General features: G+C 37.4%; 1 long non-coding RNA gene across 1 annotated transcript; it reads right to left on the reverse strand.

Moving 5' to 3' along the window:
- Positions 1 to 225: 225 nt before the first annotated feature.
- Positions 226 to 2,334, reverse strand: LOC121895098. Its single transcript, XR_006095674.1, has 3 exons — positions 2,207 to 2,334; positions 1,285 to 1,347; positions 226 to 866 (listed from the first exon to the last, which is right to left on the reverse strand). It is a non-coding gene; the product is annotated as an uncharacterized LOC121895098 (long non-coding RNA).
- Between the last annotated feature and the right edge of the window lie 10,505 nt (positions 2,335 to 12,839).

Consider the following 12,839-nt stretch of genomic DNA (forward strand, 5'->3'; position numbering starts at 1 on the left):
AGCATCTGGACTTCAGAGAAATAAGCGGTGTGCACATCAGCGAAAGACTGCCTGCTCAAGTTTCAGCACCAGTTCAGCTGCCAATCATGCTGAGAGACCACAATTATGCAGCCTTGTAAACTGTGTGATCAGTTTTTTTCTGTGAATTTTATTTCTTTGTTTTACCCCTTTCATTGTGTAATGTGAGGTAAATCAAAAGGAACAAGCTTTGTTTTCATGCCATGGTATTTTTAATTGTTTATGTTTATATTGTTCATGTTTCAGCAAGATAATTGAGGTTGTCCTTTTTTGTGAAGTGAAGCAACAATGGTGATAAACAATGGTGATCAAAATTAAGATCCAAGGACAACTCTGTATTGAAAATGAACTAAACTACATGGCTTACGAAAACACAAAACTGAGTCAATTATTTTTTTCAAGAATTTTGCCAAATAAGGAGATTCATTTGTCTAGTTGCTCTTGTCTTTTCTGTTCTCTCCTCTCTTCTCGGTCCTCCAGCTCCCTTTGCCATTGCATTTTTTGGTCTGTGTATTCCCTAAGAAAATCCAGTGTTTCACTCTGTCTTCTATTTTTAAGGGACACTTGGCTGGATGAGGCATGGTTGGATGAGGTGGCGGCAGATGGTGATACCAGTGGTTCTGGTGGAGCTCTGGTGGAGTGTTAAGCTGTGGAGGGGTCTGGACTGCAGTGTCCTTGATCAGAAGGACTTTCCTCACAGTGTGAGGTATATCCCCTCACACTGCCTATGAGGTTTATATGCTTTGTTTGTTTCCCATGGCTCTGTGCATTTCAGGAAAGAATTTCCAGCTGACAGCTATTGCTTCTCCAACCTCTATTCCCATGCCAGTTTTTGGAAGAACAAGATCCTGTTAAAACAAAGCATTGAAAAAATGAAGGTGAGAACAAATTATGAGCAACCCCTTTGAGAGACTACTAATGAAACACCTTTTTAACACCAGTGACATTCAGCAATCACCCCAATTGAACTTTAAGTGTGAAAGGGCCTGAGTGACCTAGCATTCATTGAACAGGATATCTGTTGTTTTACTCTGTATCTCCTTTTTGGCTTGCTCACTTGACACAAGACCATTTAGCTTCATTTCATTGAGAATTTTTCTGGGAAGAAGCCACTGTCTTCCAAAATAAAACAAGATGTAATTCTACAGAAATTGCTCTTTAATTTTCATGTGATATGCATAATGAAACATGTGCCACTAAGTCGTTTGAGCATAATCCATTATTACCATACTCACATAAAACCCTCAGCTGAAGAATGCCTCATACCTGCAAAAAGGTGGTCATATTCCTTGCACAGGTTGATGAATTTTAGTGTCTGCTCATCTGTCCCTGCAGATAACAAGATATGAATCCCATTTATAGGCTTTTTTGTGAGTGAACAAAATGATATTCATACATTTCTATTCAACATATGGACGACACATATTCAAATACAGAAATGTAGGTGAATAAGGACCAGACTAAGGCTAAATAAATTGGGTATTACTTACATTGGAAGACTTTCTTTTGTTGTTTTTCAGCCATTTTTCTTAGCCTATATATTTGGCATTACACTACAGCTTTTATAGGGTAGACTACAATAACAAAATGCATTTTGATTACCTCTATAGCCTATATTTCTACATATTCTTGTATCATGATGTGGTTGAATATTATTTCTGGCCTACATGATTCAAGTAACATTTTAATACAGTTTTACATAATGAGTTTGTTCTGTTTTTTGGGTTTTTTTGTCAGCAATTGGAAAAACTGCAATGTTACTACTGCCCTATTGCAGTGAGTTGTAGGTAATTAAATCAGTGAAGTCTGATGAAACTGACTCTCTGGAAGTCTGCAGGAAGTCTACTTGAGGCCCCTTGTGGATTGGATAAATTGTGGGATTGGACAGCTCTCAGCAATCACAGACTTCGTGTGAACGTGCAAGTCCGCAAGTCTGCAAGTGTGGTGAAGTCCAGACATTTGGTTCATCCATAGATTCTGAACAATAACTCACATTTGCTTTTCTGCTAAAGTCTTCTTCCTATCTAACTTACAAACATGGACACACGTCTTATCCTACACCGTAGCTTGTTGAATGAGCAACCAAACAAACATTCACTGGGGAAAAGTGCACCGCTAACATTGGTTAGCAGGCTAGAGAGCTAATTTGCTGCTCAGCCGCAGCACATCAACCAACATGTAAATGTACCTGCAAATGTCACTTCAGTCCTTCTACAGTAGATGCTGGTGCGGTCCTTACTTTTCAGTACCACTGCTAATAGCACTCTGTCTGCCCTTGACATGTAGGGCTAGAGCACAAGTTTGTTTACTTTTTTTTTCTTGTTCCCTACATGTAACACTGACACTCTGGCTGCCTGCCAGTTGCTGTCAATCAAAGACAGACACCAATATGCACCTCGAGTCAGCTGAGACGAAGAGGAGCATTTCTGATATTTCCATAGAGACATTTTTTCTTCCTTTTCAGGTCAAACCAATTTAACCAATACTTTAACAAAACACCTCTCTTTTTTTTAAGAGTGTCTAAAGAAAGCTTTCTTTTCAGGTTTTTGTTTGTTTGTTTGTTTTTTTGAAACCACTGAAAACCCTGCTTCAGATCTTAAACCAGCAAATCAGATTTTTGGCAATTTAAGAGCAGCATAAACAAGTTCTAAACACTGACATATCACCTTAGTGAATATGGTAAACTTGTCAGCATACAGTTGCCTCCACATCCAAATACAGAGCAACACTGACATTCATTTAGAGTCTGAGAGTTCTGTGTTTTTGTCTCCATCAAATCCTGAGAGGAATATCTGTCTCCTTACCTGCTAAATCCCCCACTATGCTCACAGCTAGTTGCTAACTTTATCTGTAGTTTGGTGCTGAGCAGTTAGTGTCAAGTGGGCTTTTAGAGCTTTCTCACTGAAAATGGCTACCTGCTGCTCCTGGAAACAGCGCTATGAGAGATAAGGGTGAGCCAAAACAATGATGTTGGAGGCCAGAAAACCAAAACAATGACCTGAAAGATGCTTAAAAAAAACTCTGGGGAACTGCAGATTCAGGTGATAATTCTCTTACCAATCGACCCCTTTTACATTACATGTAGTCATTTAATGTATTTGTTATTATAAATATATTGATTAGCTGCTTGACTGTTTAACATCAAAAAAGCCCCTTCAAAGAAGTGAGAGTAGCACAGAGAAAAAAAGAAATACAGAAATCTCTCATGTGAAATAATCAAAACTATTATAACTTTCGGTAGAAGACAATGTGCTCATGTAGGACCCCATCATTCAAGTTAAAGTGGTCAGGTAGTTGAAGTTGTGTTGTTCTGTCAGAGCTGTACAGAATGAATCCTATTCACTGCAGCCATTTGCAAAACTAATTAAAAGTTTACTGACAGTCCCACAAAGCTTACTTTGTGTTTCTGAGACAGAGAGAGTAGATAAATCAAACCGCTTACACGTTGTTTGTTAAATGAATAGTCTTGGTTAAATCAGACCACTCTAATCTACATTAGGTTTATAAAACAACATCATCTCTCACACACTTGAATGTTTTACATGGTTACACTGCTCCGTGAGCTGCCTAAATTATTGAGGAAGGAAGAAATAGTCAGCGAGGAGTAAGAGGAACAAGCTTTGGTCTCTGTGGTGCTGGTGCTTCCAGTCTGTATCTATCATCCTGACAAATCTGCTGTTTCTATGGATTTAAATGCAGTCCAGCACATGCACAGGTGCTGGTTTCACTTTTCAACCCTTAATGTAATTTTCCTAATTAGCTAATTCATGGTTTATGCATAACAAGCCAATCTATTCATATATATTAATGAGAAGATCGAAGTTTGATTTTGTTATCGTCTCTCACTGTGTCATAATATCATATTAATGAATGAAAGCTATTAGTTCTGCATTTTAAATCATTGTTAGATAGAGTGAAATGAATAATTTCCAAAAGAAAAAACATTTTCATAACATCATGATCTGGAATTTCACATTCAGCCTAGCAGCAGCTGCTGAGGAAGAGGATATCTCTCCCCACCCCCCTCCCCATTTTTGTATTTCATTTCAAGATTATGTTTGGGGTGCATAATTATGACACTCATTAAAAGCTCCTATGCTGAAACAGCGTCAAATGGGGGGAAATATCCTTGGCTGCAATCCAACTCATTAGAATCCCTGATGACGCTTTGGGATCAGCTTTTTTTTTTTTATTAGCAGCCACTATTTACTATACAGCAGAATGGAAATATTACTGTAATAACTTATAATTATGTGTGAGTCCAACTGTTAATTTGAGTCAGTGAAGGAGAGGCAGATTGAGAAGTGTGGTTTGCTGTGCCAACAGTCACAGAGGTGAATGGGAATTGTGACAGCTCCAACCTCGTCAACATGGTCATCTGTTATTTTGGCCTAAACATCAGAGTGCTGACTACTAATGTAACAATACACATGGCTCACAGTTTGGCTGAAATTGCACTAGAGCACAGTTTCTCAACTTTGGAGTCAGGACCCTTTGTGGGGTTACAGATAGGGTTACAGAAGATTTCTAAGACTTGTGCGTTTCATATATTTCTAAAAAAAAGCTCCCCATATGCTCCTGAAAATAGAGTACAAATGCATACCATATTTAAACTGAGGTCATTAGTATTTCAGAGCCTGAAAATGGGATGATGGACCACAAATAAATGTTGAAACCCTCCAGTTGGATTCACAGTTTAGTAATAAAAGAGATCTGCTAAAATGTATGTTCCTATACAAGAATATGCAATAATAAATACATTTTGTGACAATCATAATGCTGTCTGTATTATGTTTTTTCATCATAACAAAGAAACATAAAAGGTACCTTTTATGCCAGATATCTGTGAATGAGGAAACATTTATATTGAATGTATCCGTAAAATGTTCACTGTCAACATTTCTTAGTGTTCAAGAGTCGTGGAAAAATAAGTGCCAGTGATATGATGGGGCTCAACAGTAGCAAGGTTTCCATCCAAATGTAGCGCAAAATTTAGCTAACGTTAGCAGGTTTATTTCCAACCTGTCTGTGATAATGCATCAGATGGTAGCAGGTGCTAATAAGCTAAGCTAACTGTGTTAGTGGCGTTGCATTAGCAGCAGTCTGGACAAAGCGGAGGAGCTGTATGGTTCCCACCCTGAGCGTGACGTCAGAGGAAAATGTTCACCGTGTGGGTCTATTATACTGTGAGCGGTTGGTGCATTCGACTCCTGTTTTGGCTAAAATATCTGAAATAAACCAACATCTTTACTTTTTCTTAACACATAGCATCTAGATGCAGTGTAATTACTAGTTCAGCTGTACTATATATTTGATATATTCAGTAGATATATCTTTTTACAACCCTATTTACAACCCTAAACCAGAAGAACTAAAACTGTAAAACTGTGGTATAGATTTATATCAAGCTGCATGGCTTGATACAAAGCTTGGAAGTAGTTTTTAAAAAATATTAGTGTTTTTCCTAGAGTTGGAAGTTATAATTACAGAATTGAGAGTACAGAGGAGTTTAAGGGGATGGTAAACACATTTGTATAATCAGATTTTAAATATCTAATTGTTAAATGGGTGAAAATTAATGTTAACCATATTTTACCCATATGTGACAGCGCCCTAAGCTGACTATATTTATATGATAGCTGAGGTTAAGAACTCTCTGTAACAGTTGGTCCCATGTCTGCAGCCCCTTTTGTTGCTGAATTATAAGCCTTCAAACATGCACCAAGGTCAAGGTTCAAAGGTCAGTATTTCAAAGCAGAAGCCATGTAGAATCTTCATACTGACATATGTTACTCTCCAGGCCGAGACCTTTCCAAAGATGTATTTGGTTTAGCTCGATGACAAAGTTTTAATTTTTTAATTTCATGGACACAAGCCATCCCAGGCCTAGTTTCAGAAAGCACTTTGAAAGCCCCATATATAAAATTAAGCTTTTTGTTTGTTTGTTTGTTTGTTTTTTCTTTTCAGTGGAAATAGTGAACAAAATGAGTCACCTTCAGAGATTTCAATACTGCTGACAATCTAGTACTGTAGGTTTGGAGGAAGGCCTGTAGTGCCTGGGTCAGGGTTAGGACTGAAAAGACCAACCGGTTCTCATTCATGCAAGTGTCTGTTGGTGGCTCACAAAAAACGCAACACAGAAGACTAAAAAAAGCCAAAAGTAAGGTGATAATAATAATAATGAAATAAATAAAGTAAAGTAAATTGAAATTTTAAAATCTATTCACAGAATGGAATAGTAATAGTTTTGAAATGGGATATAAAGCTTGAAATGAAATATTGACTGTACAAAGGAAATATGGACTATGCTATGGAAAAAGAAATGAAGTGTATTAAATATATGAAGGTGATGAGATCAAAAATTAAATGATAAATAATTCCAGTGGAGGTTGAATGCAATGCACAATCTAAAGTCCAGTTTAATGAAATATATGAAAGTGACAAGTGCAGGGATTAAATGAGGGACATGAAATGTAAAGTCCAGTTTGATAACCCTGTCTTCAATGTGGTATTGATGCACACACATACACACACACAACCTTGGAGTGTTTTATTGGATGACGTGGTTCAATGATAATTGAAGCCACTTGGAATTGGAATTTTATTCTTGGAAATATAAAATTAAATGAGCAACTTCACATTTTACAATCACAGGCTGTTAAACGCCTTTTCTTAACAGATATAGTGGCGTTTGAATCCAGGTTGTGCCAGTCGGCTGCAATTTGAACAGACAGACAGCAGATGACGGCAGACAACTCAAAACAGTAGCTGAACGTGCAACATCCACCCACAAAACAAAGCACTTCCGTAACCTACCGCTAAAACTGACAATAAAAACCATTATTTCTCAGAATCTAAGGAAAAATTCAATTAAAACTGAGAGTCTTAACATTAACCTGTCATATTGTTGAATTATCAAGGAGACTTTTGTGTTTTTGTGTTGCAAAATGTTAAAGTTATCATTAAAAGAAAACCTTAACATGGTGAGGAAAATAGGATACTGTGTCAGTCTGTGTCAGTGTCAGTCTGGAGAGCGTACCATCCGGTACGCTCTCCAGACTGACACGGACCATTGACTGTAGGCTACTGATAAAATTAAAATAAAGAAGTAAAAACAAGGATAGAATTTCATGATTAAATGTTGAGTAATGTAGCAGTTATAGTTAAAAAAAATGAATAACAAATGAGAAAAAAACAATATAGCGTCTGTGCTCCTGAGTCTCGATTGACAGAAAACAAATGTGGTGCAGGCACGAAACATACTTCCAGTTGAAATACATTAGTTTGAAAGTCATGCTGAGTGTCACGAAAAAAAATAGAGAATTCATGTCCATGTATACAAATCTATAGATTAAATTTGTGAGACTCTGTTGGTCATTGTTACTATTACATTTCTACAGTTCAGTTGGTTAGTGCTCTATTTTGCAAGGTGTTTTTAGGTTTGCTGTCGAGCCCACCTCAAGTTGGCTTGAATGTATTTATTAATGTGAAATAACTTAATTTTGATTGTCATGTACCAAATGTAAGGACAAATAATGTCACAGTATTTTCATAGTGTTTCTTGTGTTTTGTCACAATCTATTTATTCCCCCTTTGTTGATAAACTGTCAATAATATTCTGATAACATTCCAATAGTTTGAGTGTTGTTGTCTATGCCTGCTACATAGCTTCACAATTTCTCTGAAAGAACCATAAATTAAATTAATATTGGCTAATCCCATCTTTATAATTGAATTTATTACATTAAAACTCTGTTATAGTCTGGTTTTCACCTTGATAAAGCCCTAAAACCCTGTAGCATGATTAGCCTGCAAGGCTACAGGGAAACATCATCTTTAAAATAAACAAAAATATAGCTCATGTCTCACAGCTGCAAACTGGATTATTAGCCAGCGTATTATAAATTCATCTGTGTTTTGCGTCCTTTTGTGCATGGGAAATTGTGTTGTGAAAGCTTGACCTATTGTCTATAATAGTGTATTTGTGCATTTATCTGTGTATATGTTTACATAATTGTGCACACGTTGCAAGGTGAGTACAACCTGTAAAAAAAAATCTTGCAATGACAATCACTTGACAGCACTTTCCTACAAAATCCACTCATGGCACCTAAAGCATGATTAATGTTTTTATGGGTGTGTTCAGGCAATTCACTGCCTTATGGTTGGAGAAAGATTGTGGTCTTGGTTACTATAAATGTTGAACCACAAGAGTGCACATGTTGACCCTTTCAATGTTTAACCAATGATCTTTTCCAGGACCTTAACTAAGTGTTTTAGTAGCCTGCTGTAACTACATATGGGACACATGATAGAAATAACTCTCTGTTGTCAAGGTTCTGCACTTCTGTGCACCCAAACATCCACTCCAACCTTCCCCCTTTGACTCTCAGAATGACACATTTCCTAGATCAGAAGAAATGTTCCCAGTGAACATAATCCAGGCAGTAATTACGTTTCCTCCACAGCAGTACTGTGCAGTCAAACAAAGGGTAGCAGGGTTTCCACAGTGTTTTGACAAAGAAATACAAACAGCAGAGGTTCACAATGGCAATTTGACATTCGGTCCTGCAAGCCTCCCCTACTGTGCAGCTTTTGACTCTCTTAAATCTGAAAATCCCTTAATACAAATTATTATGTCTTTCAATTACAGTATCACGAATAATCAAAACAAGGACTTTGTTTTGACAAGCAAGTCTGAAAATATCAAGTACTTTAAACTCAAGGTCCTTATTTTAAGCTAAATCTCTTAAGACAAAAGAAACCCCTCTCCTCTGAAGAGATTAACAACCTCTCCACTCCTGAGTGACACATTACCAATTTTGATCATGTCTCTTTAAAGTGAGAGAAATTGAAGGTCGCTATCCACATAAGCACCATTTAATCTTACCAAACAAAAGAGGAACACTGTGTTTAGATTATGTGCAGGTGGCTGCAGGACTCAAGTATTATACTGTCTTGATTATCCACCCAAAGCTTAGATGTTCTTTCCCCTTGCGCTGCCAAATTAAATCCACCACAGGTGAACTCTATCTAACTCCTAATTAAGAGTGTCTGTCCATGTGTGATATTGTTTCTCATTTCATAACCCCAATCTGCTCTGAACAGCAACGAGATGAGGATTGAGGGAGTAAATGTTTGCTTTGCTTGTGTGTGTGTATCCTGCTTGTTCACTTAACCTTAGCTGTTTGTAGATTTGTGTGTCTGGTTAGATGTATTTTGCTTGTGCAGCCACACACATAGTACACTAAAACTGCTCAATTGTTTATGCAGGTATTTTCTTTGTAACTGCAGACTGTGTTTTACGTACTCTGACACTTTCCTAAGCTTTCATTTTGCTGCTGTAACCAAACTAGCAGCTTCAATTCAGACCTGTCAACTCTCCCATTTTTCCCCCAATCTCCCATATTTCCCATTTTTTATTTTTAAAGTAATGCATAGGGCTGTAGTGGAGACTAAACACATCTTTCATGGGACAGATGAATGAATCAGAGTTTAGATGATCATATATGACATTAAAGGGGACCTATTATACTTTTCCTTATTTTCAGTTATATATATAATGTTACAATGTTGGATGTTCAAATTAAATGTAGCCAAAGTGTCAAAAAATGAGGTAAACATATGTACAAGTAATCCCTGTGAGCAAAAAGCACCAGCTTCAGACTGCTCTGAATGCTCGGTTTCCAATGTTCATTTGTACTTTCAGCCTGAGCTGACATCGGCTTGTGGTCGTGCTAACATTATGACATTTTTCCATTGTTTTGGGGGTAGTCAGCAGCAGGGCAAAGTAAAATAAGTTGTTGGAAGTGTGCTGGTCTGCTACAGCTCTTCATCAAACATCATCATCACTGTGGTTGTTTCTGCTTTTACTATTCCTTTCTGTGTTATTTCTAACTGATCTGCAAAACAAATTGCTCCATATGTCTCAATATGCTGTTGTGTTGACTGGTTTCTGGTGCCACTAATTTGGCTCTGCTAATTCGGTGATTAAAATGTTAATTTCCTGTGAATTCTTCACAATAAAAGTCTCCCATTATTTAGTCATTTAAAAGATTTTAATATAAACCAGTAAAGCAGGAAATGTTGGGTTTTCATCAACAGTAACTTAACATGACTCTGCACCTCAGAAGGCTTCGGGAAAGCTGGCCAATCAGAACAGAGTGGGCTTATCAGGAGGAGGGCCTTAAAGAGACAGGAGCTTAAACTGCCTGTTAGAGATAGAGGCTGAATTGAGGGGCTGTATAAAGGGCCAGTATGAGATAAATAAGGAGTTTTTTGAACTGTGAATCATGCAAAGCTACTCTAGTGGAGTCCCAGAATAAAAATACAGAGCTGGAAATAAACATAGCCCCCCTTTAACGTGTGCAGCATCAAATAATAATCTGTTAGACAAAAAGTAACACCTACCCTACAACTAAGAAATAGCTAGCAAAAACTCTTCCATGAAGCAGAGGTTTTTAAAACTGGCATTACTGTTGTTTTAACTGTCCAGTTTATCTAATGCTGCTGATTCACAGAAATGTTAATGTAGCTTGATAGTTTGGATAGCTTGACTGCTGATGCATTCCCACTGTGTGTTGTTTGTCCACAATTACTGTAATTAACACCATACATAACCATAAGTTAAAGCTCTGATTCAAGCTCTGTCAGATTACCAAAATGAGAGCTTTTTACATTTCCAGAGGGTGAGTGAAGGAATCAGGAGAGAGACAGAAGTAAGGAAGAATTGCAGGATGAAAGAGAAACACATAGAAGCAGCCCAGGTGTCAGGTGATGAAAGAGACATTAACAGATTCAAAGCAGGAAAAGTGGTAAGGAACTTATACCTGCATCTGGATGATTTATTGTTCTGGTAAATATTTTTAAAGACACAATCTGTTTGCAAAATGTCCAAATGCAAATGCAAATGTACACTAAAGGGCATCCCCACTAATAAAAGTCAAGTACAAGATTGAAACCTGCTATACTATTAAAAGGATTTACAGATTTTTTAATACAGCTACTAATACTACACAACAACCATTTTAACATGATTTTCTTAAGCTGCTAAAAGGTTGTTGACCTCAGTAACTGTATGAAATAGGTGAGACACTAGCAAAAAATATCCCTGTGTAAATATTTAAATACTTGGGAGACTATTTTCCCATTCCTGACAAAGGGCATGTGTTTAGGCTAGACTTTACTATAGGTCATGGTGGGGAAAATGATGTTAAGTGTATGCTAGGTTCGTTAAACATAAGCACATAGGCACCTAGTCAGTAGATCTCTGGAGCCAAGAAAGGAAACCCTTTTCATGTAAAAAAAAAAAAAAAAAGTTCAGGTTCCTAGAAAATCTCCCTTATTTTCAAAGCCCAATGTTGACAGGTATGCTTTTACTGTTTGTTCTGTTTCATTGTGTCCACTGTGAATTCTTCTTTGTTTCTTTTGCTGCTCACAGAGCTGCTTAGAGGTCAAAGATCCATGACCTTCCTGGAGTGCTAGTTGTCAGCAAAAAGCAAAATGCATTCATATTCTGCACCGAAGAGTGCAGCAGGGATGAGGTCCTGGTTGTGCTATTTAAGTTGATCTTAGTCTGCATGTTGAGATGTTGTTGGTTCACTGAATATAGTAAAAATAAAAGAAGTTGATAACAAAGACTGAAAAGCATTTGTTGTCATCAATCTGTGTGTTTATCTATCTAACAAAAACACATGTACAGTACTGTAAGGTAATGGCTAAGTAATGCCAATCTGATTTTGCTTTGGCTACAGATGAAAATTGTTTTACCATCAATTGGACAGAAACAGAATTCATATCAGTACACTCAGAGAAATGCACAAACAAAATCTATTGTCTCCCTGGTGATGTGATTTTGAGCTTTGGGTGATAGACTATGCTGGGACGGGGATTGGCAGCATCTCAAGATGGCTTTGAGGCTTCTCTCACTGCCATGCTTTATGGTTAAGCAGCCAGCAAATTGGGAAAGTGGCTTTATCTAATTAGAAAATACATTCCTTTAGCAAGCAGTCCCCCAGGCAGAATCATCATTATTTAAGCTGGCTGGCCTTGAGAGAAGCAGCAAGCCGCATTCAGATACATATCTAATGCTCACCATGGAAATGACGATGTGCAGCGGATATGCTCATGGTACCATTATTGGATTTTTTATTCTTTTTTTTTTTTTTTTGCCTTTTTCCTTCTAAATATAATGCTCTCTTTCTCTATCACCCCTCTTAGTCTCCTTAGTCCCCCAAATCTCTATTGTATATTAAAAGGCTAAGTAATAATTATCTTAGTGTCTTTTCATTAGACAATTTTCATGCTGCGGTGAAAATGGTCTTGCAGATCGTCTCAGTATGTTGTTACTCCATATTAATGCATTAGGATTGGTGCAGTGGGTGCAGCAATCACCAGAGGAAATTGGTCTAAACCCCTTTAGGCTGTGCAGTCATACATATATCAGTGTAATGGACATGGTATCTTGAATTGTAATTATGCGATATTCTGCACAACATATTAGTATCAAATCGTGATTCACAGCAACACAATTGCACTTCTCTTTAATGTGGGCTATAGATGCCCAAGGCACAGAGGGATTAAAAGGAGACATAATGGACAGATGCTGGCTCAGACTGAGGGCTATGCAGCATCGTTTTAACTAAACAACGTGATGAAGCGCACAAAGATCTATGTGCAAAGCACATCTATGTATTGTGCACTACATTTCTTGATTTTTATCTGTAAATGTGTGTATGTGTGTTTTCGTGCATGCACTCTGTGTATGGGCTGCGTGCATGTGTGTGTATGTGTGTAATGCCTACTTTGAAGCTTTTGTTTGT

The sequence above is a fragment of the Thunnus maccoyii genome, chromosome 4 (assembly GCF_910596095.1).
Source record: "Thunnus maccoyii chromosome 4, fThuMac1.1, whole genome shotgun sequence".
Lineage (NCBI taxonomy): Eukaryota > Metazoa > Chordata > Actinopteri > Scombriformes > Scombridae > Thunnus > Thunnus maccoyii.